At 45.7% G+C, this 24,545-nt stretch overlaps 1 protein-coding gene across 8 annotated transcripts in view; it reads right to left on the reverse strand.

The window, feature by feature from the left end:
- Nucleotides 1-24,545, reverse strand: part of MUS81 (MUS81 structure-specific endonuclease subunit) — an 88,546-nt gene that overhangs the window by 27,757 nt on the left and 36,244 nt on the right. For 2 of the 8 annotated variants that reach the window (XM_073658396.1, XM_073658400.1), the window contains exons 1-2: nucleotides 14,268-14,338; nucleotides 13,142-13,228 (exon numbers count right to left, since the gene is read on the reverse strand). The exons of 1 other annotated variant lie outside the window; for it this stretch is intronic. The gene's annotated coding sequence lies outside the window, so the exon portion shown is untranslated. Of the gene's footprint in view, nucleotides 1-12,765; nucleotides 12,872-13,141; nucleotides 13,229-14,267; nucleotides 14,339-16,833; nucleotides 16,858-19,339; nucleotides 19,381-24,545 lie in introns of those variants that run through there. 5 more of the 8 variants (XM_073658395.1, XM_073658397.1, XM_073658398.1 and 2 more) reach the window with 4 other exon arrangements.

Here is a 24,545-nt window from a genome sequence, read left to right on the forward strand (position 1 = left end):
ATAGAAAAAAATATTTTTTAGCATTGCTTTATTCTGAGAGCTATAACTTTTTTATTTTTCGGCTGATGGAGCTGTATGGTGGCTTGTTTCTTGCGGGACGAGATGACGTTTTCAGCGGTATCATTTTTATTTATATGCGTCTTTTTGATCGCGTGTTATTCCACTTTTTGTTTGGCGGTATGGTGATAAAGCATTGTTTTTTGCTTCGTTTTTTTTTTTACCGTGTTCACTGAAGGGGTTAACTAGTGGGACAGTTTTATAGGTCAGGTTGTTCCGGACGCGGCGATACCAAATATGTGTACTTTTATTGTTTTTTTTTTATTTTTTTTATAATAATATTTATTGATGGGTACATTATATTTTTATTTTTGGTGTATTATTTTTTTATAATATTTTTGCACATTTTTTTTTTTTTTTCCCCCCACTTTCAGACAGTTTGTACACTTTATTACTTTGTCCCACTCTGGGACTTTCACTTTTTTTTTTCTGATCGCCTGCATGGCACAGGAATGGAGCACCATCCCTATGCCATGAAGGCTGTCAGAAGTGCACAGTGTGAAGATTGCTTGGAGATGCACTGCGCATGTCCAAGCAATCTTCCTGCTCTCTGGTGACCCGGATGTTGTCATGACGACATCGGGTCGTCATGGCAACACCCGGGAAGCCGCTGCAGACTGCGCTGGAAGCCGGAAGAGGAGGTGAGTATCGCCGATCACCTCCCCTTGCCCCCGCAATGCCGCGATCGATTTCGATCGACTTCGATCGCAGCATAGCAGGGGTTAATGTGCTGGGAGCGGTGCAGGACCGCTCCCTGCACATAGTACCGGGTGTCAGCTGTGACAATCAGCTGACACCCGGCGGCGATCGCGCCCGCACAGCCTGTGTGCGTGCGCGATGACGTACTAATACGGGTCTGGGTCTTAAGTCCCAGGGCACAGACGCGTATTAGTACGTCAGATGTCATTAAGGGGTTAAAGTCACGGTCATTTCAATAAATCTCAGCGCACCTGACAACTAATGCACCGACTAACAACACTGCAAATTGTCAAGTGTAATCCGCTATAGAGCAGCAGAGACGCAGAGATGGATTACAGGGAGTGGGGGCGGGTCATTGTCTCGCTACAGGAAGTGGGGGCGGGTCATTGTCTCTCTAGAGGAAGTGGGGGCATGTCATTGTCTCTCTAGAGGAAGTGGGGGCAGGTCATTGTCTCTCTAGAGGAAGTGGGGGCGGGTCATTGTCTCTCTAGAGGAAGAGGGGACGGGTCATTGTCTCTCTACAGGGAGTGGAGGCGGATCTTTGTCTCTCTATATGAAGTAAGGGCGGGTCATTGTCTCTCTACAGGAAGTGGGGGCAGGTCATTGTCTCTCTACAGGAAGTGGGGGCCAGTCAGTGTCTCTCTACAGGGAGTGGGGGCGGGTCATTGTCTCTCTACAGGAAGTGGGGGCCAGTCAGTGTCTCTCTACAGGGAGTGGGGGCGGGTCACTGTCTCTCTACAGGAAGTGGGGGCAGGGTCTTGTTTCTCTACAGGAAGTGGGGGCAGGTCTGTGTCTCTTCAGGAAGTGGGGGCAGGTCTGTGTCTCTACGGGAAGTGGGGGCAGGTCTGTCTGTCTACAGGAAGTGGGGGAGGGTCTGTGTCTCTCTTCAGGAAGTGGGGGCGGGTCTGTGTCTCTACAGGAAGTGGAGGCGGGTCATAGTCTCTCTACATGAAGTGGGCGGTCCCTTGTCTCTTTACAGGAAGTGGGGGCGGGTCTGTGTCTCTCTAGAGGAAGTGGGGGCGTGTCATTGTCTACAGGAAGTGGGGGGTCCTTGTCTCTTTACAGGAAGTGGGGGTGGGTCTGTGTCTCTACAGGAAGTGGGGGCAGGTCTGTGTCTCTACAGGAAGTGAGGGCAGGTCTGTCTGTCTACAGGAAGTGGGGGTGGGTCTGCGCCTCTCTTCAGGAAGTGGGGGGCGGGTCTGTGTCTGTACAGGAAGTGGGGGTGGGTCATTGTCTCTACAGGAAGTAGGGCGGTCCCTTGTCTCTTTACAGGAAGTGAGGGCGGGTCTGTGTCTTTACAGGAAGTGGGGGAAGGTCATTGTCTCTCTACAGGAAGTTGGGGCGGGTCATTGTCTACAGGAAGTGGGGGCGGGTCATTGTCTCTCTACATGAAGTGGGGTGAATTCTTGTTTCTTTACAGGAAGTGGGGGTGGGTCCTTGATTCTCTACTTGAAATGGAGGCAGAATTTTGTTTTTTCACAGGAAGTGGGGGAGGATTATTGTACCTCAACAGGAACTGGGGTCGGATCATTGTCTCTATAGAGGAAGTGGGGGTGGGTCTATATCTCTATAGGAAGTGGGGGCGGGTCTGTCTCTACAGGAAGTGGGGACGGGTCTGTGTCTCTCTACAGGGAGTGGGGCGGGCCCTTGTTTCTTTACAGGTAGTGAGGGCGGGTCTGTGTCACTTTACAGGAAGTGGGGGAAGGTCATTCTTTCTCTATAGGGAGCGGGCTCTTGTCTCTCTACAAGAAGTGGGGGCAGGTCATTGTCTGTCTACAGGGAGAGGGAAGGGGCCTTGTCTCTACAGGAAGTGGGGGCGGGTCATTGTCTCTTTACAGGGAATGGAGCGGGCCCTTGTCTCTTTACAGGAACTAGGGGCGGGTCTGTGTCTCTACAGGAAATGAGGGTGGGTCATTGTCTCTCTACAGGAAGTGGGGGCGGGTCTGTGTCTCTACAGGAAGTGGGGGATCATTGTCTCTCTACAGGGAGTGGGTGGGCCATTGTCTCTCTACAGGGAGTGGGGTGGGACCTTGTCTCTTTACAGGAAGTGGGGGTGGGTCTGTTTCTCTTTACAGGAAGTGGGGGCGGGTCATTGTCTCTCTACATGGAGTGGGGTGAATTCTTGTTTCTTTACAGGAAGTGGGTCCTTGCTTCTCTACTTGAAATGGAGGCAGATTTTTGTTTTTTCACAGGAAGTGGGGTAGGGTTATTGTACCTCAACAGGAACTGGGGTCGGGTCATTGTCTCGATAGAGGAAGTGGGGATGGGTCATTGTTTCTATGGAGGAAGTGGGGGCAAGTTACAGTCTCTATAAAGGAAGTGGATGCGGGTTATTGTCTCTCTACAGGAAGTGGGCGGGTCGTTATTTTGCTTCATAAAGTGGGGGCAGGTCTTTGTTTCTATACAGGAAGTGGGGGAAGGTCTTTGTTTCTATACAGGAACTGGGGGTAGGTCCTTGCTTCTCTACTTGACATGGGGTCTGGTCATTGTGTCTATAAAGGAAGTGGGGTGAGTTATTGTACCTTTACAGGACTGGGTGGGTCATTGTCTCTCTACAGGGAGTAGGGTGGTCCCTTGTCTTTTTACAGGAAGTGGGGGGCGGTCTATGTTTCTCTATAGAAAGAGGGGTCGGGTCATTGTCTCTCTACAGGAAGTGGGGGCGGATCTTTGTCTCTCTATATGAAGTTAGGGCGGGTCATTGTCTCTACAGGAAGTGGCGGCGGGTCATTGTCTCTCTACAGGAAGTGGAGGCGGATCATTGTCTCTCTATATGAAGTTAGGGCAGGTCATTGCCTCTCTACAAGAAATGGGGTGGGTTCTTGTCTCCGCAGGAAGTAAGAATCTTTGTCTCTCAAGGCAGGCAAGCGAATGGACAATAGCAGATGCAATCCATGCTGGGAAGTGAGGGGTGAGACTGTCCTTGCAACTATAAGTGCTGACAAAATGATGACAGAGGAACCACCCAATAGAAAAAGTATGGATGCACGTTACAGAGCATGAGAATCAAGACAGGTTTGAGAAATATTGGACTGGTTATGTGCACCAAAAGAAGCTTTAACTTGTGAGGATATTAGTAGCAGGACCGTGTTTTTTTTTTGTTTTTTTTTACAGGTTTTGAGGGAAAGTACAGACTCACTTTAAGAGGTATTTGCCGAGAATGTCTTGTCTTCTGAGGTTGGAATGCAGAATTTAGGGACGTGCAGCTACTTGTGCACTAGGACTACTGAGCAGAAGGAAAGCTCAACCACTTATTGCCACACAAAACCTTACAGCCTCGTTCACTTTTCTTTTTAGCTTGAAAAAAAGGAAGCGCTATGAATTTCCCATTTTTTTGCAAGTGTTATAGGGGAGTGACATTTTTTATAAATTCAATGTTTAATTGGTAGAAAAAGCTTGCACATTTTTTCCTTTATTTTATTTTATGGCATATGAGAAAAACAGATGTCGCAATCGTATGCAAAAAAATGCATGAAGCCTAAGGTTGCAGAAATGCGGTTGCATGCTTTTCTAGGCCTGATCTGTATATTTACTATGGATCACTCATGCATATTAAAGTCCTGCCCTGTCAAAATCATTGTACAAGGGAGATGAGGTGGAGAAAATGACTGCTAGTTATCACATGAAAGAAGAAGCTGGGGGGCATATATAACAAGAGACGCATGTTGGGCAGGAAAGGAGGCATGGGGGGCATGCAACACAGGGGGATTAGATACAATGTGGCTGACATAAGATAATGGGGGAGAAATAATATGAGACACTTGGCCAGATGATGGTTAGCAAACCACGTGTAATGAAGAGGGTGTGATGTGAGATGAGAAATCACAATACTACAATATTGGACGTGGAGCGATGCCCGTTGGGTGCCAAAGTAACAGTACGATGCCAAGTGAGAATCATGCACAGGTCTTAATAATTAAGACTAAGACTCGTGCACTGTGCTCGCTGGGCGTCATGCGGTTGCCTCGGTAACTATACTGCCCCGCATGCGGTTACGTCTCCCCACGCCCAGTGTCAATCAGACGGCAGAATATGCCTGGAGGGACACTTTAAATATACAGCGCATACAGACAATTCTGAGATTTTTGTTCCATTCATTTTACAACCTCCTGAATTACTGACGGAGGGTAGGTGATCACACAATGGCTCCCAGTGAAATTTTGAGTGAATTTAGGTCTCACCCCTGGGAATAATTCCCTTTGGTGTGATTGTAACATACACAAAATTTCGTAACATTGAAACATTGTGTACTGGTGGCTCAATCATCACAAAACTAATAATCAGTTGTAATAAATGTCTTGCAGCAAAGTAAATGTAGAATTTTACAGTAGTTTCACTGTTTTTTTAACGAAACACGCTTTATTTGATTCAGGTTAGTCCTGGCGATGCTTCTCCACACTTCTGGTCTTCTTGAGCGTTCAGTGACGAAGTGAACGTACTCATGAGTGCAATGAAGCGTTCGGCAGCGAATTTTGAGGATTCGTCGATGTAACTTGCATTAGTGTGCCACAGATGAGAAAAATCTAGGTTTATTTCCAGTGCAACGAACAGGTTTTTTTTTTTGTGTTGGACGACATGAAGTGCTGAAGCTTCTTGTGTGACTCAAGGTCTTCGGCAAGCTGCTCGCGAGTTGAACAGAGATCATTGCCTTCCTTCTGCAGAGAGAGAACCATCTCAACCTTTTCTGTGGTTGTCAAAAAAAGCCAGACCCACCATAATCTCACTGAGGGACCACAGATGTCTGATGAAAGTTTTTATTGCTGCCTCAGCACCAGGCGCATTGATTCCTTTCTAAGCTACGAGTTTTTGCAGTAATGTCAAGTCATTTCGCGGCAATGTGGCCGGGATCTGACAAAAGTACCGAGCCATTAAGTATAAGCGGACAGTAAAAGTGCAAAATTGACAGAGATTTTTTAACTCTGTCAAAGTTAAACGAAATTGGTGACTACAACATGAAGATCTTCAGAGCGTACATCACTTTGGGCATCCATCGGAGCCCGATGGTCGGGGCCTGGAGTGTAGACGTGTATGTCTGGGTTTGCTGGTGAACCAAGGAACAGGAGTGCCAGTGTTACCAATTCCTTGTAATCATCTTTTGGACGGCATTGTACAAGCTGGTTGGTGCAAGATTCAACTAGACGCTCCTTAAGTGGACCTACCTCAGTTGAAACTATGTCACCTTCCATTCCTGTCGAACACTTGGTTTTATTTAGTTGATTCCAGGCAGCCGGAAATCTCTCGAACAACTTTATATTTGGAGCCATTGATGTCGACCAAAATTTATCAAACACGCTTGCAATAATTGTCCTGTGAATGCGATGCCTACACGGCAAACTCAGTAGTTCTTTCTACAGTTTCTGTTGCAAGAGGACGCACACGCCAGTCTCTGTACCAGTGTTACTATTGGTCGTGTCAAATGACAAAAACTTCACTTTATCCAAGAGCTGCCAGTCCTGCAGAACCTGGAATACAGCCTTAGGCCTCTTTCACACTTCAGTGTGTCCGGTATGTGCGGTGACCATTTTCACACCTACTGGAGACACTTACCCACGTAGACCCATTCAAATGATTGGGTCTGTGCACATGTCAGTGTGTTTCCACGGACCGTGTGTCCGTAGGCAAAACAAGCTGACATGTCCGTTTTTTTTCACGCTGCACGAGCAGCAAAACATCCCACACTGATGACATCTGTGTGTCCTCAGTGTGACACGTACCAGCGCCTGGGAATCAGCGGTACAGTTTGCGCTGTTCCCAAGCTCCGGGTGCTGAATGAATCACTCATCATTGTCCTCTGCTTGCGCTGCGATCAGCACCAGCAGGGGACAATGTTGAGAGTTGTATTCTGCCCCCGCTGTGTCCAGCAAGTGTAAAAGTAAGAATAAATAAAGAAAATCCTTACACTCACCTGTCCGAAGTTGAAAAAATCCAGTGTCCCGTGCTGTAATCCCTCTGACCGACAGGCGACCAAACACACTGAGGAGCAGGGCAGAATGACTCGCTGCAGCGAATGGGCCCCTGAACTGCGCTGAGGTCACTGAGCGGTGTCCTGTCACTCACAGAGCTCAGCGCAGTTCAGGGGTCCGCTCGCTGCAGCGAGTCATTCTGCCCTGCTCCTCAGCGTGTTTGGTCGCCTGTCGGTCAGAGGGATTACAGCACGGGACACTGGATTTTTTCAACTTTGGACAGGTGAGTATAAGGATTTTTTTATTTTATTCTTACTTTTACACTTGCCGGACACAGCGGGGGCAGAATACAACTCTCAACATTGTCCCCTGCTGTTGCTGATCGCAGCGCACGCAGGGGACAATGATGAGAGATTCCTTCAGCACCCAGGGCATGGGAACAGCGCAAACTGTATCACTGATTCCCACACGCCGGTATGTGTGATCCTGATGTGGCACACGTATGCCACACAGTTGCCACTCATATGTCACACGTATGCCGCACAGATAGACATGGACACACGGACACATATCTCCGATACTGTTTTTTCCAGTACCAGTAATATCAGGACATGTGAAATAGCCCTTAGCTTGTGCTGCTCCTGGACAGCAGCCGAAGCCACAGGGATTCGCTCATCCCTACCGTAGTTGCTACAAATCACCCTCATATCGCTCATCAACACTTGCAAATTACTATTATAAATTAAAGTAAGTGAATTTCAGGCACAAATTAGACAGTAATAGACACATGAGAGTGGTGTAGGCTGCTGTGCAATATTTAGAGATTAGATTTACCTAAAACACTGAATAATATTGAATGTTGTCTGTAATCTGGTAAGTTTTGTTTGAAACAGAAAATATAAACTAATAAAAATATAAACATTCTTTACAAATTACAAATAAGTAAATTGGAGAGAGTTTCAAGGAGCGGCAGGGCCCTTATTGTTGCTCTATATTAAAACTACCCAAATTCTATTTTAAACAACTATTAAGTGTTCAAGGGCTGACATGGAGGACATTGAGCCACCTTTTATACACAACCAAAAGAAACGATTTTTTAAAGGATATTACAGATCATTATATGTAACAATTATAAGGGGTGAGACTTTGAATAAAACAAACTTTTTTTTCTATAGCAAGCACTGTCAGTGTATATACTCTCTTAGATTGCCATTTTTAGGCAACATGTCATGTCCCTAAATGCTATTAACCTGGAGATAAAGGGTTAATCTGCAGGTAAATATGATTACAATGCTGCTCAGCCGCCGTACTGAAAGTGCGGCTACCGGCAGAAAATTAAATTGGGTGGAAGAAATGCGATTCGGCAGCTAAATAGGAAAGGGTTCTTTACAGTTAGAGCAGTCAGACTGTGGAACTATGTAGCTTTATTCCTCCAGGGAGCTGCCAGCTTTCAGTCATCAAGTCGCAGCTACAGTCACCTGTACGCACACCCAGGCACTTTGGTTGAAAGCTCATTCTACCAGATGCGCTGCGTCGTCAGTAGTCAAAGTGCCGGGTCGTGCGTACAGGTGACAGTAGCTGTGCCTTGATGACTGAAAGCCGGCAGCTTGTGGGAGGAATAAAGTTCATTTTCTCCCAGTAGCCGCACTTTTAGTAGGGGTGCTGCACAGTTTTGTAACGCTATTTACCTCCAGGTTAACCCCATATCTGTAGGTTAATAGCGTTTGGGGACATGACAGGTTCCCTCCTTTAAAAATTACATTGCAGCAATACACCCATGATCGTTTGTAAAAACAACATTTATATATATATATATATATATATATATATATATATATATATATATATATATATTTATTCATTTATTTTTAAACAAAAATGCTTGATATTTAGAATAAGGATCATAAATGTGCCCTCCAAACATTCTGCCAAAATATGGTAAATCCCTTGCCTTAAAAGGAGTTGTCCGCTGCTCCAGTAAAGTATACAAAGATGGATGATTGTAACGATATTTACCTGCAGATTAACGCTATATCTACAGGTAAATAGCGTTACGTGACATGACGGGTTTCCTTTAACTAAATGATCACTGGGACCCCCCACCAATCCCAAGAAGGAATGTCCTAAAGCCTCTTGTGTGAATAGAGCATATTGCACATATGTGACCACTGCTCCATTCGCTGCCTATGGGATCGCTGATCACTCAGCTGGCCAGCTGCTTCATTCACAAAGAGGACTTTAGGACCCCCGTTCTTATGAAAAGTAGGGATGCTAGTTGTCAGACCCCCAGTAATCATACATTTATCACCTATTGTTTGGCTAAATCATAGGAGGTATAGCTTTACCTGCACATTGGCACTCACAGTATCACAGTGAAGTACCTCCCTATGCCACTATATTGTCCCCAATAATATGATTTTTTGAGATAAAAAGGCTCTTTATATTAAACTGATGGTATGTGGAAGTAGTTTATAGGCGTATAGATTGCATTGGATGCCATACTGGGGCAAATTCACACGTTGCATAAAAACTGTGCATTTCTCCGCTATGGGTGTACTTACCGCTGCGTACTATGTGTTGCGGATTTTGGATTCAGACTGCAATGCAATCCAAACCCATAAAATTTTCATAGGGGAAATTACCCTGATGAATTCTCAGAGCGGATGACGTTGCAAATTTTTATACCACGCGTGAAATCATCTTTACAGATCTGAATGTGACTGTGTGCATGATGCCTGAGGCATAGATATAGATTATTTTCAGTTTTGGCAAATCTGTAGAAGACAAGTAATGCCTCCGCTTTTCTCGCAGTTATGCATTAGCGGCGTGTGCCGTCCCTGCTCCCAGAATAGAGGACAATGAGAAGGCGAGAGCTTCGACAACTTCACCTGTTTTCTTTACTCTGACAGGAAGCATGACTCAAGAAGAAATGCAGCAAGCAATTTCCTTGCCGCGATACTCACATCCTGTCAAAGGACTCACCAAGAATATTCATTCTGCTCCACATACATTAAGTGACACGTCAACCCGAGTCTATGTGAATTGCCTAGTGGCATCCTATGTAAAACCTGTGCCCATTATACACTTAGCTTATGTTCTCTGCACCATAAAATGCAATCAGAATCACATCACAACATCTAGGAATATGTCGCTAAATCCTCCAGGGAAAAAAATGCAGCAAAAAAATAAAAAATTCCGAGTATATTTTATAGGTGTGGTTGCTAGGCGATGGGCATAGAATGTTTGGGTTGTTGCTGAGCAACAGAAGCTGCTGCCAGGGGTTGATACATCTGGATTCTACACCCCTGTGCAGAGGCAGCTAGAGAAAGGGCTGCTTGTATATTTCTTTAAGTACATTAGCATTTAAAGGGAAAGTGTCATTAGAAAATGATCTATTGTTTGGATTAAGTTTTTATATTAAACATATTTTTTTAAGAATTTTTGGTGTTTTTTTTTACTCTCACTGTCTATAAAAAAAAATCTTATAATTTTCAGCAGTGAGATCATCCAGCCACCTATCTTATTACTTCCATCTGAATGGGAAATTTGGGGCTCCCTACTCTGGAGATGGATGTGGAACTCACTATAAATACCATAAGACAACCTCTTTACATTTAGACATCTAATATATATATATATATATATATATATATATATATTATATATATATATACTGCTCAAAAAAATAAAGGGAACACTTAGACAACAGAATATAACTCCAAGTAAATCAAACTTCTGTGAAATCAAACTGTCCACTTTGGAAGCAACACCGATTGACAATCAATTTCACATGCTGTTGTGCAAATGGAATAGACAATAGATGGAAATTATTGGCAATTATCAAGACATACTCAATATAGGAGCGGTTCTGCAGGTGGGGACCACAGACCACATCTCAGTACCAATGCTTTCTGGCTGATGTTTTGGTCACTTATGAATGTTGGTTGTGCTTTCACACTCGTGGTAGCATGAGACGGACTCTACAACCCACAGAAGTTGCTCAGGTAGTGCAGCTCATCCAGGATGGCACATTAATGTGAGCTGTGGCAAGAAGGTTTGCTGTGTCTGTCAGAGTAGTGTCCAGAGGCTGGAGGCGCTATCAGGAGACAGGCCAGTACACCAGGAGACGTGGAGGGGGCCGTAGGAGGGCAACAACCCAGCAGCAGGACCGCTACCTCCGCCTTTGTTTTAGGAGGAACAGGAGGAGCACTGCCAGAGCCCTGTAAAATGACCTCCAGCAGGCCACAAATGTGCATGTGTCTGCACAAACGGTTAGAAACAGACTCCATGAGGGTGCTATGAGGGCCCGACGTCCCCAGATAGGGGTTGTGCTCACAGCCCAACACCGTGCAGGACACTTGGCATTTGCCACAGAACACCAGGATTGGCAAAGTCGCCACTGGCGCCCTGTGCTCTTCACAGATGAAAGGTTCACACTGAGCACATGTGACAGAGTCTGGAGACGCCGTGGAGAGCGATCTGCTGCCTGCAAAATCCTTCAGCATGACCGGTTTGGCAGTGAGTCAGTAATGGTGTGGGGTGGCATTTCTTTGGAGGGCCGCACAGCCCTCCATGTGCTCGCCAGAGGTAGCCTGACTGCCATTAGGTACCGAGATGAGATCCTCAGACCCCTTGTGAGACCATATGCTGGTGCGGTTGGCCCTGGGCTCCTCCTAATGCAGGACAATGCCAGACCTCATGTGGCTGGAGTGTGTCAGCAGTTCCTGCAAGATGAAGGCATTGAAGCTATGGACTGGCCCGCCCGATCCCCAGACCTGAATCCGATTGAGCGCATCTGGGACATCATGTCTCGCTCCATCCACCAACGTCACGTTGCACCACAGACTGTCCAGGAGTTGGCGGATGCTTTAGTCCAGGTCTGGGAGGAGATCCCACAGGAGACCATCCGCGACCTCATCAGGAGCATGCCCAGGCATTGTAGGGAGGTCATACAGGCACGTGGAGGCCACACACAATACTGAGACTCATTTTGACTTGTTTTAAGGACATTACATCAAAGTTGGATCAGCCTGTAGTGTGTTTTTCCACTTTAATTTTGGGGGTGACTCCAAATCCAGGCTTCCATTGGTTAATAAATTTGATTTCCATTGATGATTTTTGTGTGATTTTGTTGTCAGCACATTCAACTTTGTACAGAACAAAGTATTCAATGAGAATATTTCATTCACTCTGATCTAGGATGTGTTATTTGAGTGTTCCCTTTATTTTTTTGAGCAGTATATGTATGTGTATATATATGTGTATATATATATATATATGTGTATATATATATATATATATATATATATATATATATATATATAATGTTTGGGTTTTTTTTGCTCTTACAAGAGTACATGTTCCTGCTGCTTATAGGGGGTATAAATAATGGCAGTAATGTACAAACAATATTAGGATCAAGGAGCTTTTTAATGATGGACACTCATATAAGATGTTATTTTAATGGTAAGAATACCCCTTTAACAATACAAAATTGCAAACTGATATACTATCCATATATCAACCAGCAAAAAAACCCTTCTTGAATCAGTTTTGTACACATACTCCAGGGTTTAATCTCTTGCTGATCTGTCCCACTTTTAGCTAAGGAACAGGCGGGGTATAGTAAAGGGATAGGGCTTAACAACTCCAAATACAAGGGGAGAAGCTCCTGCTGCAGGAGGAAGAGTTGAGATTGGATGATCTCTGGAGACACATTTCCTCAAATATTTATTCGATTGTAATGTTAGACAAAAAAAAAAAGATCAAAGGAGATACAGAGTTTAAGGCCACATTCACACGTTCAGTATTTGGTCAGTATTTTACATCAGTATTTGTAAGCCAAAACCAGGAGTGGAACAATCAGAGGAAAAGTCTAATAGAAACAAGTCACCACTTCTGCATTTATCACCCACTCCTGGTTTTGACTTAAAAATACTGATGTAAAATACTGACCAAATAAACAACGTGTGAACGTGGCCTAAGGTTAGAAGTACTGCAATTTTTTTTATGCATTTCTTAGCATTCTGCGGTTCTCACCCCCCACATCTTATGTACAGTCATCTTATACAGTAATGTTCAGCAACAGGGAAACAACTTGTACAAATACCTCACTGATCACATGTGTAAGCACTTTGACCCATACAGGTGAAGATTTAGCACACAAGAAACAGAAGAAAGGTGGCGCTGACTGCTGGGAGACTGCTGGGGTTTTCACACCCTCGGCAGGAGCAGCTAATGTTACATTCCAAACACACCCAATGCTATCTCCCCCAGTAATGACTGGCTGTACACACCCTACCTAGGGCTCTGCGTCACTGTCCAGGTACGTGCAAGGCAGAGAGGCCAAAGGGCAGCAGTCTGCAGAGCAATGCAAAAGTGACTGCGACACAGGGACCGTACCCATAGCACACCGCCAATCACTGCAAACTATTACCTATGTAGATAGACAGAACCGCCACTAATCTAGTGTAACTTTTACCTACCGGAATACCCCTTTAAGTTGCCTTTCTCCCCATTCCCTGTTGCTGGACTCTGTGGAGGTTCCCGGTTTATGCCGATATCCTCAGCAGCTGTAGAAACAAAACAGGAAATGGGATTTTGGTCCATCGTCAGTGTCACTGTGCTCCTCCGATGCTGCACAGGCAAAATTGCCTTAGTATTGTGTGAAAGAGCACATTATGGGCAAGGAGTCAGCCATCCCACGGGTCCGAACTGTCAATCATCAGAAGCACACCGCCCCAGGCAAGCAGGGAGGCAGGGGAGTGTTGAGCTCCTGAACATCAATCATGAGAATAACGCTTTAAAGGGGGTTTCCAGTAAAAGTCTGCAGTCACTCTATGTGGCTTCAGAATCCTTATAGCATGCACACTGTCAGGATTCTTCGGCATTGGCGCCGATTTGCATACATGCAGTCACTTGTCGACTAGACGTGCACAGCCTCGATCACAAAAAAGTGAACTGAGCAAGGCCAAGCAAGTCTAGTCGGAATGTGGCTGGAAGTATGCAAATGGAATAATTGCTGTCAATTGACAGCCTGCTTTCACCGGCAATATTAATAGAATAATAATAATAGAACCTTAACAGCATGCAGTGAGCACACTGTAAAGATTTAGAAGTCTGCAGTCACATGGAGTGTCTGCAGACTTTTATTAGATGACTGAATCACCCCTTTAAGTGCTTTGTACACATACCCTAAGCAATCTATGTCAGTGGGATTGTGCCTAAATTAGCTATATCCTTCACAGCTGCTCAAAAGCAGAACTTCTGTTGGGTATTGTAGTGAAGAGATTTCTTTCTGTTGATCAGTGGTGATTAGTGATGAGCGAGTATGTTTGGTTAACTCTTTCGGCAAGTATGCTCGGGCGAGTACCTTCAGCGTACTCGGTGATATGTTTGAATCACTCCCGTGTGCATGATTTGCGACTGTTTTACAGCTTTAATACATGTGAGGAATGCTTATTTTTCATTCCTCACATGTATTAAAGCTGTCAAACAGTACTCGCCTGAGCATACTCGCTGAAAGGGTTATCTGAACATACTAGCTGTAACATCCCTGGCGGCGTGCTTGCATAGTGCACCACCTCCCACTATGCAAGACCGCAATCTTACCTGTCAGTGCAGCCTGCAAACCTTGCTCCAGTTCATGCTGTGTGCATGTCTCTTGACTGACTGCTTAGGGCGGCGGCCCGGTTACTTCCTGATTCTTATAGCTGCTGTGGGCGCACCCCTAATGCGTCTCCAGCCTATTGCTGTGAGTCACTGGATATTTAAGCCCTCTCCACCCAGAAGGAGGTGCCTGAGCAACACCTTCACTCAGTTTGTCTTTTCAACTGAATTGCCAGGTCCTGTCCTGTATCTTGTCTGTTTCCGCCAGTCTGAGGGCTGTATACCCAGGCTCGTTCTTGTATCTCATTGCAGTAGCAGTTCCTGTCTGAACTGTATCCTAGCCTGTTACCTGTTTGTCTCTATGTCCGTACCTTCCCTTTTACTGCAGTATCTGAACCTGCACCTAACTCCTACTCGTTGTCTCTGTACTTCTGTTTGTGAGTTTTGTGTCCACTCGCTACTTCATAGTAAGTACCTTGTGTGTATCTGGTTCTGCTTGTCCCTTTTACCTTCCTCCATATCTTCCTCCTGTGTTCTAGCCATCTTCCTGTGTTTTCCAGTCTGTTTCATGTGAACAGAGCCCTGTTCTCTCTACCTGCACCTTCAGCCCTGTTCGGCTCTGCTTGCTCTCTGCGCTAGCGGTTTCTCTCTGCTCTGACTTGCCCACAGCTCCGGCGGCTTCCCTCTGCTCTGCCTTACCCACAGCTCCGGCGGCTTCTCTCTGCTCTGACTTGCTCACCGCGCCAGCGGTTTCTCTCTGCTCTGACTTGCCCACCGCTCCGGCGGCTTCCCTCTGCTCTGCCTTACCCACCGCTCCGGCGGCTTCTCTCTGCTCTGCCTTGCCCACCGCTCCGCTCTGCTCTGCCTTGTCCACCGCACCTGCGGTTTCGCTCTGCTCAGCCTTGTCCACCGCACCTGCGGTTTCGCTCTGCTCAGCCTTGTCCACCGCACCTGCGGTTTCGCTCTGCTCAGCCTTGTCCACCGCACCTGCGGTTTCGCTCTGCTCAGCCTTGTCTACTGCACCTGCGGTTTCGCTTTGCTCTGCCTCGTCCACCGCACCTGCGGTTTTGCTCTGCTCAGCCTTGTCTACCGCACCTGCGGTTTCGCTCTGCTCTGCCTCGTCCACCGCACCTGCGGTTTCGCTCTGCTCTGCCTCGTCCACCGCTCCGGCGGTTCCTCTCTGCTCTGCCTTGTCCACCGCTCCGGCGGTTCCTCTCTGCTCTGCCTTGTCCACCGCTCCGGCGGTTCCTCTCTGCTCTGCCTTGTCCACCGCTCCGGCGGTTCCGCTCTGCTCTGCCTTGCCCACCACACCTGCGGTTTTCGCTCCGTTCTGCTTGCTCACCGCACCAGCAGTTCCTCTCTGCTCTGCCTTGTCCTCCGCTCCGGCGGTTTCGCTTTACTCTGCTTGACTACCGCATCTGCGGCTCTGAACCTGTCTCCCAGTCTGTACTGGAGCCTATCCAGCCTGCGCTCCTACCTGCTAGTACCTCCCTGTCTGCACTCCAGCCGTGCTTGCCAGTACCCACCTGTCTGCATACCAGCCGTGCTTGCCAGTGCCCACTTGTCTGCATACCAGCCGTGCTTGCCAGTGCCCACCTGTCTGCATACCAGCCGTGCTTGCCAGTGCCCACCTGTCTGCATACCAGCCATACTTGCCAGTACCCACCTGTCTGCATACCAGCCGTGCCTGCAAATACCCACCTGCCTGTATGCCAGTCTACCTGCCTGTTCCTGCATTCCCCGGTGTAGGTCAACAACTGTGACGGGGGTCTGACCTGGAGTAGCACCTGGTCCCTCTGCTCGGTTCCTCCTTGGTTCACGGAGTCGACTAAGCCGCCGTGCGACCTTGGTCGGATCGGGTTGATACTTAGTTACGCCCCTCCAGGCACTCCTCGGTTCATGGTACAGTGGGATCACTAATCACGCTCACGCCAGTCAGTCGGGGCGCGAGCGTAACACTAGCTCATCACTAGTGGTGATCTCTGGATCAAACTCCCAACAATTACACACTGATCGCCTATCAAGATTAAAGCTCAAAAATCCCAATTATCGATAACAATAAAGTTACCCAGCTTAAAATCCAGGGTCATCATAAAACACAACTACCATTATTGTTGCTTTATTTGATTTTAGGTGGATTTTTTGGCGCAACATAAAAAAATCTCTCTTGTTGCTATTTGGAAGCAGAGTAGCTGGTGATGGTGAATTATATCAGGTGTCTCCACTTAGCACTTTGAGTGTACTAGGGTGTAATGTTCTGAACGCAGAGATCAGGTGCCTGGTGAATGTTATTAATTTACTTTCTTAAGCAAATTAAATCATGAGCAATAAACTTTGGCTTCATCACAGACCTTACAAGGCAGGGGTACCACAACACAATGACATCACCCACTGACTCATGAGCCAAGTTTTACAAAGTATCACTGGAACTAATTGGATGTCATCCAAGTGCCAAAGTCCCTAGAAATATGTTGTGGGCCGCTGTGTTGCGTCTTTTATTTTATTTGGCCCAACAGGTTACTAGAGCCTATAGAGTCTATGATGTGCTAAGCTTCCCTTATAAACCTACATAATCGATTCTGCAGGAGGATTTGCGGACAGCTTGAGCTCCCTCATCGGGTCAAAGAGGAAAAGGATTACAATGACCTGCTGCAGGAAAAGAAGACAAAACCGGTTCAAAGTGCAGGAAAAGGAACCTAAACACTGTCAGCCTGCGACAGGATCATATATATATATATATATATATATATATATATATATATATATATATATAGCATCCTGTACAGAGGTACTGTATATAGCGATGAAATAACAGGCAAAGCCTGGATACCCTCTTTAAAGGGAACCTGTCACATTGTACATGCAGTCCGATCTGCGGACAGCGCAGTATAGAGGCGAAACTGAGCAGAATGATATATAGGTTTCTTGAAAAAGATTCAGTATAACTTGCATTTTACTCATTGAAATCCCTGGTGTTTGTACACATAGGAGTCCAGTGGGCGGTGCTACTCAGTGATTGATTGCATGCACAGCACAGGGAAGACTGCCAATCACTGAATAGCACGGCCCCCTAGACTCCTTTATATACAAACACCAGGGATTTGAATGAATGAAACACAAGTTTTACTGAATCTTTTCCGCACAAAAATGTCTATCAATCATCCTGCCCGCAGATCAGACACCATTTTTCAACTTGACAAGTTTAAACCCAGACCCTTGTAAATGTATAGGGTGACAATACTTGCCACAGTGAAGAAATACCAAAATAAGTGTAAATTACTACACCAATCCCTCGCCGGCTCCAGCAATGACACATTGGTGGTCTCTGTAGGAGCAGAAAGTGATCAGGAGACTGATGGGTGGGACGCTATCACTTCTGGTTCCAGTAGAGACCACCACAGAAGGTATCCTGGACTGGTGTGGTAAGTTACACTTATTTCTTCACTCTGGGAAGTGTGAAGTGTAAGAGCAGGTGTGTGTTATACACAGGTGGGCATCCCCAGGAGAGAATAGGAGAGGTTTAAAATTTTTTTCTCAGGATATACAGTGTTTAACCCTCATCATCCTCCCTGCCACATGTGTACGACAGACATAGGGTGCGCATGGATAAAGAAGACTCCATATTTTCTCCCATCACTCCCCCACAAGACGCAACTGCGGGTTACCATGGCATGTCGAAGACCCCTATTGCCACTACCTTGATGCACCAGTGAAGTCCAGCCTTATAGTGGGCTTCATAACAGATCAGTAAACTGTCAAATTGCAATTATAAATTATTGCGGTCCATTGTACAAGCGATCAAACAACTGCAGGTTCAAGGCCTCTAAAGAGGCTATAAAAAAATATTTAAAAAGTAATAATATAAAATTATAAATATAAAAATGATTTATTATTATCAAAATATAATCACATTTCCAGCAATTTCACCAGGTGCACCCCAGGCATGGCAGATCTGCCAGTGACTGAGCAGGATTGTGCTCAGTAAACTACATACACTGTCAGGTGGGCACCGTTACAGTGATTAAAATAATACCTTTGATGATGAAATCCGTCCTGTGGTTCTTTTATAATCTTTATTTTCAGGTCTGCCATAATGATATGCTCGTGCTCTGGGGCGGGACTTTAGGGAGGGGCTGTAGCAGGTGCTCTCATTATGTGTGCCTATCTCTGGCCTCTGACAGGTCACCTGCCTACTATTTTAAATATTGTCTGTGTAATTTCTTTGCCAATGTGAAATTTACATCACCCAAAATTTCCGCCTGCGCCCGCACAGTAGCATCTTTCGCACAAGCATATCATTATGGCAGACATGAAAATAAAGATTATAAAGAACCACAGGACAAATTTCATCAACAAAGGTATCATTTTACTCAGTGTAACGGCGCCCACCTGACAGTGTATGTAGTTCACTAAGCATAATCCTGCTGACAGGTGCGCTTTAAAAATAGAGCGCCAATAAATGCAAAAAAATGTGTACATTTCTGCAGATCTCAAAAAAATAACAAAATAAAAATATTATATTTTTTTTTCCCCATCCTGCAAAAAAAAAATGGATTGAAAAGTCTCTGAAAATGGCTAAATTTTTAAAAGCAGTGAACTATAAAAGGAATTATGTAAGTTTGGTGTCGCCATAATTGTATTGACCTGAAGAATCAAGTTCATTATTACTGTAAAAAGAACACTGTAAAGAAAAAAAAAAAGAAAAATGGAGGAACTGTATTTTTTTTTCACTATTTCACCCAAATTGGAATGTTTCCAGGTTTTTCAGTAAGTTATAAGGCAAAATGAATGGGGTCATTCAAAACTACAACTTGTCTTGTAAGAAACAAGACCTCGTACGGCGATGTGGATGGGAAATCAAAGAAGTTATGGCTCTTGGAAGAAGGGGAGGAAAGAACAAAACTAAAAGTTGAGAAGAGGTTAAAAACTGTGTAGTAATCTCAGAATCATCAGGTGCACGGTTTACACCCCGCTAATAGGTCATCAAAATCATAAGACAGGACAACCCCCTTTAAACAGAGCTCTTAGACCTGATGAGGCTGGCATATTTACTTTGAAAATCCATGTCAAAATACCTGTGGACAACCGCTTCTTAAAAATAATGTATTTTCCAATGTAAAATAAAAAATAAGTTCCTTGTTTTTGGCACAAGGGCTGTTCCAGCGATGTTGGCACCGGACGTTGCATGACGTCTCTGCAGCCAATCATGGGCTGCTTTGCTCACACTTCCCTCAGACGAAACAAGGACATAGGAATGAAGTGCGATAACTGCAGCCTGCTAGTGGTCACTGATTGGCTGCAGCCTTCACATGGCATAACAATTTAAGGAAGAGCACATGGAAATCCCGGTGCCTATGGCAGTTATGTTATTTTTATTTTACATTATTTATCATACGACATCTAAGAAGGGGCTGAGTATTTGACAATTTATTTAAATTAGACCTAGCCAGCCTGTGACATTGATTTTCGCGGTAAGTACACCAGCCTCACCAGGTCTAAGGGATTTAAAAAAAAAAAAAAAAAAAATACTAATAATAATATATATATATATATATATATATATATAATGTACATAGTTTTGCTTATGGATAATCTCAGCACAAGGTGTAAATTATAATATTCAATGATTACATTATCATCTGAACAGTGACATGAAACAAGTGACAAATGAGTGCATCTAGTAAAAACAGAAATAGCGGATGTGACTGGCGCCGTGTGCTCGGCTGCATAGTGCATGTCACAGCACAAAGAGCTCAACGGACTGTCGCACACAGCCCGGTGCCGGTGACGCCAGCTGCACCGTGGGCACAGCCGCCGCTACCGCCCCCGCCCCGTGCACAGGAGCGCACTGCGCAGACTCCGGTCCGGGAAGGTTTCATGCTTCCAAAAAAGGAAAGTCCCAGGCGTCTGCTCGCTCCCCTCCCTGCAGCGCGATGACGCGGCCGGCCCCGCCCCTGCAGCCTGCATGCCCATATTAGGGCATATAGGGCAACCCTGCGCCTTCCAGCAGCAGCACAGGGGATGCTGAGCCCCCGGCCGCGAAGCCGGCCTGCCACTGCTCCAGCACCTGCTCCATCAGTCTGGTCATATAGTCACAAAGCTGCACAGCAGAGGAGGAATGGATGGCCCCAGCTCTGCATACAGCATGGTGGAATATAAAAGTGTCAGCTGGACATCAAGAGTGCCCACTGCACCATCTGAGCAGCCATTGGGGGGTCACACTTGACAGATCTGTATGGACAGGGTGGGTTTGCATATAGTTTATATATTTATTTTCCTGGCTTATATAGCACCATTAATCCCACAGCTTTACAGGTAGCGGCATCACTGTCCCCATCGGAGCTCACAATCTCCATCCTCTATCAGTATGCCATCTGTCTGTTACATCCATCCCTATGTTACAGCAGTGTGGGATAACACAGGCCTTCATTCACCTCTGTGCAGTAGAAAGGAGGGTTTGTACTCATGGCTGTTGCTCAGTTTCCCAGGCTTCCTGCCAGACAGAGCTGGATAGTTAGTCATTTTCCTCTCGGGGTGGCATGGGAAGAAACACCACTCTGTACACAGAAAGGCACTGCTGCAGACATCTACAAGGAGACCAAGCCCAGAAATCCTCATCAGCCCTGTCCCTCCAGATGGAGTAGTAATCACGAGGGTCAGGGGTTCCTAAGTATAAACTTATCACATCCACACCTCCTCCCGAGACTAGTGGTGCATTTACACACCCCGGTTTTGATAAGGGCGCAGTCAGACGGCCAAATAAATCAGACAGAGATCAGACTGCGGTGCTCGGACTGGCCGGCCGCTCTCCCGGCCTGAGCGGTACAGCTTCATGTATTTTTATGCAGCTGTCAGGCTCGGGTGGGTAGAGCCGCCGGCCAGTCCGAGCACTGCGGACTGATCTTATACTGACTGCGCCCTTCTGAGCGCCAATCAGGTATATACAAGCTAACCTGCACTTGTTGATCTGGGAACAGAACGATTACTAATGCGATGTTTTATCCTCATACACCATCATGTAAACAGGGGATATGCTGCTGATAACAAGGGACAATGTGCTGCCAATTGGCATAAAAACACTCGTTTGTCGGGGTGTTCGCTGGCATGTATACATGGGCCGATAACAAGTGTTTGTGGGGTTGTATAAATGCACCTTCAAGGGGTATTCCCATCTCCAAGATCCTATCCCAATATGTAGTAGGTATCATAATAATATTAGCAAATACCTCCAATTAGAAATGCAGTATAGTTCTTCTGACTATGTCACTTACCCCATGTGCAGGGCATTACAGCAGCTTAGGTATCCATGGTTACAACCACTAACAACTAACTGTCGCTACATGAGTGGTCATAACCATGGACACTTAAGCTACTGTAGTGCCCTGCACATGGGATAAGTGACATAGTGAATCAGAAGGACTATACTACATTTCTAATTGGAGGTATTAGCAAATACCTCCAATTAGAAATGTAGTAGTTCTTCTGACTTTCTATGTCCCTTACCCCATGTGGAAGGCATTGCAGTAGCTTAGGTATCCATGCTTACGACCACTAACAACTTTTACTATATGAGTGGTCGTAACCATGGATACTGAAGTTACTGCAATGCCCTGCACATGGGGTAAGTGACATAGTCAGAAGAACTATACTGCATTTCTAATTGGAAGATTTAGCTAATATTATTATTATTACACTAACTACATTTTGGGATAGGATCATGGAGATGGGAATACCCCCTTTAAATAATTTTAAGACCCTCTATGCCCTCATCAGTTTTGAGGCTCCTTTCTATTCCAGCTGAGGCCGCACTAATGATTTGTAAAGGGTTGATATTATTATGTTCTTGCCATGACAGATGCTTCAGAACCCCATACATATTTGATAGCTGTCAGGTGAATGATCGTGCAGGTGACTCCCCCATATACAGTACCCCTCGGCTTGTCCTCTATGGGAGTGACATTGATAAGACTCTTCGGGCAGTGATTTATCACTGCACCAAAAAAAAAAGGATCGTGTGCTGAAATTCCAATTGCTGGATCCTTTTCTATCCTGACATCATATGTCGGGACAATCGGTAAGACCCCATGCACATTAGATGGCTGGCTGATGTCTCCAAATGTCCGACTTTTATGTATTGAATGGGCTTTTAGAGGAAGCGGAGTGACAGTAGATGCAGTTAGTCTACACTATGCACAGACATTGCTGTCGGCCCTGGGCTCTGGACCATTAGTAGAAGACACAACAATGTGACCAGATTCCCGTAGCCGTGCGTCAGCCACAGCTGTAACGGGCAGGGATCTGTGTGAGATGCAGGCGTGTGTGTACAGGGCCTGCTGCTGTGCTTTACTTCCTATATTGTAAAGGCTTGCAACATAGAAAGGTTAGGGAAGTGCGCAGATCAGGCCATATAAGGGGATCTCAGAAAGCTGCAACTGTGCGGAAAGCTGTGAGATCTGCAGCCCGGTGCAGGAGATGTGTCAGTCAACATCAATCCGTTATCCTGACCTGACAGCTCCCCTCAAAAGCAGAAATCCCACCCTAATTGTATCCCATGCACACTAAGGCATTGTGTCACCGAGTACATTTTGCACTGACAGGAAACTGGATGCCATATGTGACAGAGCACTGGAAGCATTGAAAAAGCCTCCAGAGGGGAATGCAGGCCAATAAATGTGTTATCCTTACCCCCAATTATGTGCACATGTGCCATATTCAACATCAATGTTCTATAACTCGCCCGTGCCCTAACGGTATGCACACACAGGGCAGATACAGCCATATAATGCTGCCTTGTGTATGGATATGGATACTGTGAGGACAGCGTCAGCTTTACAAGCCCGCACAATTTACACTGTGCAGTTTACAAGCATCCAATTGATGGCGCTATAAAACGCCAAACATGGTCTTCGCAAGCGGTCGCATGATCTGTCTTTCCATAAAAACAAGTAAAGAGGTTGTCTCAACATGATAAATGGTTAAAATTCCTTTAAAAAAAAAAAAACGAAGAATGGAGGGATTTTTAATTTTATTGTTTACTGCTCATTGACTAGGTTACCGACCACTTCTGCAGTTTATCAGTGGTAGCCGGTTTCTGAGGCAAGGACTTACAAGCTCTTTGTTGTAGAGCTTGTAAGCGCTGCTCTGAAGCTGGCCGGATCGCTGGATTCAGCTTCAGTCAACCCTGTGCTCCTCCAGTGCTACCATGGCAAAGTTGACTCTACTTGCAGCATCAGAGACTGTACAGTTCGAACCATCTCCAAGATCCTACCCCAATATGTAGCATGTCTAATAATAATAATATTAGCAAATACCTCCTCTAAGAATTGTAGTACAGTTCTTCTGGATCGCTAAGTTGCTTACCCCATGTGCAGGACATTGCAATAGCTTAGGTTTCCATGGTTATGACTAGTGATGAGCGCAAATGCTCGTTACTGGAGTTTGCCTACGGTGTCCGGGTATGCACCAAGTATCACGGGTGCTCGAGTGACATGTTCGAGTCCCCACGGGCGCATGTTTCACAGCTGTTAGGGTATGTGCACACGATGCAGAAATGAAGCAGAAAATTTCTGCATCATTTCTGCATCTCCCTGGCAGAAAAAACGCATGCAGATTGTGCATGCGTTTTTCCTGCAGAATACATGCGGATCCACATGCAGATTCACATGCGTTTCCGCATGCAGATTGACAAGCGCTTTCCAGGCGATTTTAGCATCACCTGGAAAGTGCTTGATAACTAGGTCACACTATATAAATCCATGCAAACAGCATGGATTTATACAGTGTGAACCGAGAGAGTGTATATACTTACCTCTGATGGCCCGCGCTGTCCTGCTCACTCCGTTCTCCCGGCTGCCGGCAACTTTGAATTGAAAGACCTGCCGACGTCAGCGTCACGTGACCCGTCACATGACTCTGACGTCACCGCAGGTCCTACAACTCACTGCAAGTGCCGGGAACCAAGCGGGAGCGCTGTGCGGGCCGACAGAAGGTAAGAATACATTTATTTTTTATTTTATTCTTCTTTTTACAGCTTTTTTAATGGTACCTGGGTGTGGATGAGACTCTCCTCTCCTCCACACCCGGGTACCATCCGCACATTAGAACGCACCAATTACGCAAGTACAAATGCTGTCTTGCGGAATTGGCGCGTTCTAATGCAAGTCAATGGCGGCGAAATCGCCGCGTTTCCGCAAAATTAATAGACATGCTGCGGATTTTTGACCGCAGCGTTAACGCTGCGGAAAAATCCGCATCATGGGCACAGCACATGCGGATTTCCAT

Source organism: Phyllobates terribilis, unplaced genomic scaffold (assembly GCF_046119375.1).
Source record: "Phyllobates terribilis strain yellow unplaced genomic scaffold, ASM4611937v1 Scaffold_13__5_contigs__length_258822181, whole genome shotgun sequence".
NCBI lineage: Eukaryota > Metazoa > Chordata > Amphibia > Anura > Dendrobatidae > Phyllobates > Phyllobates terribilis.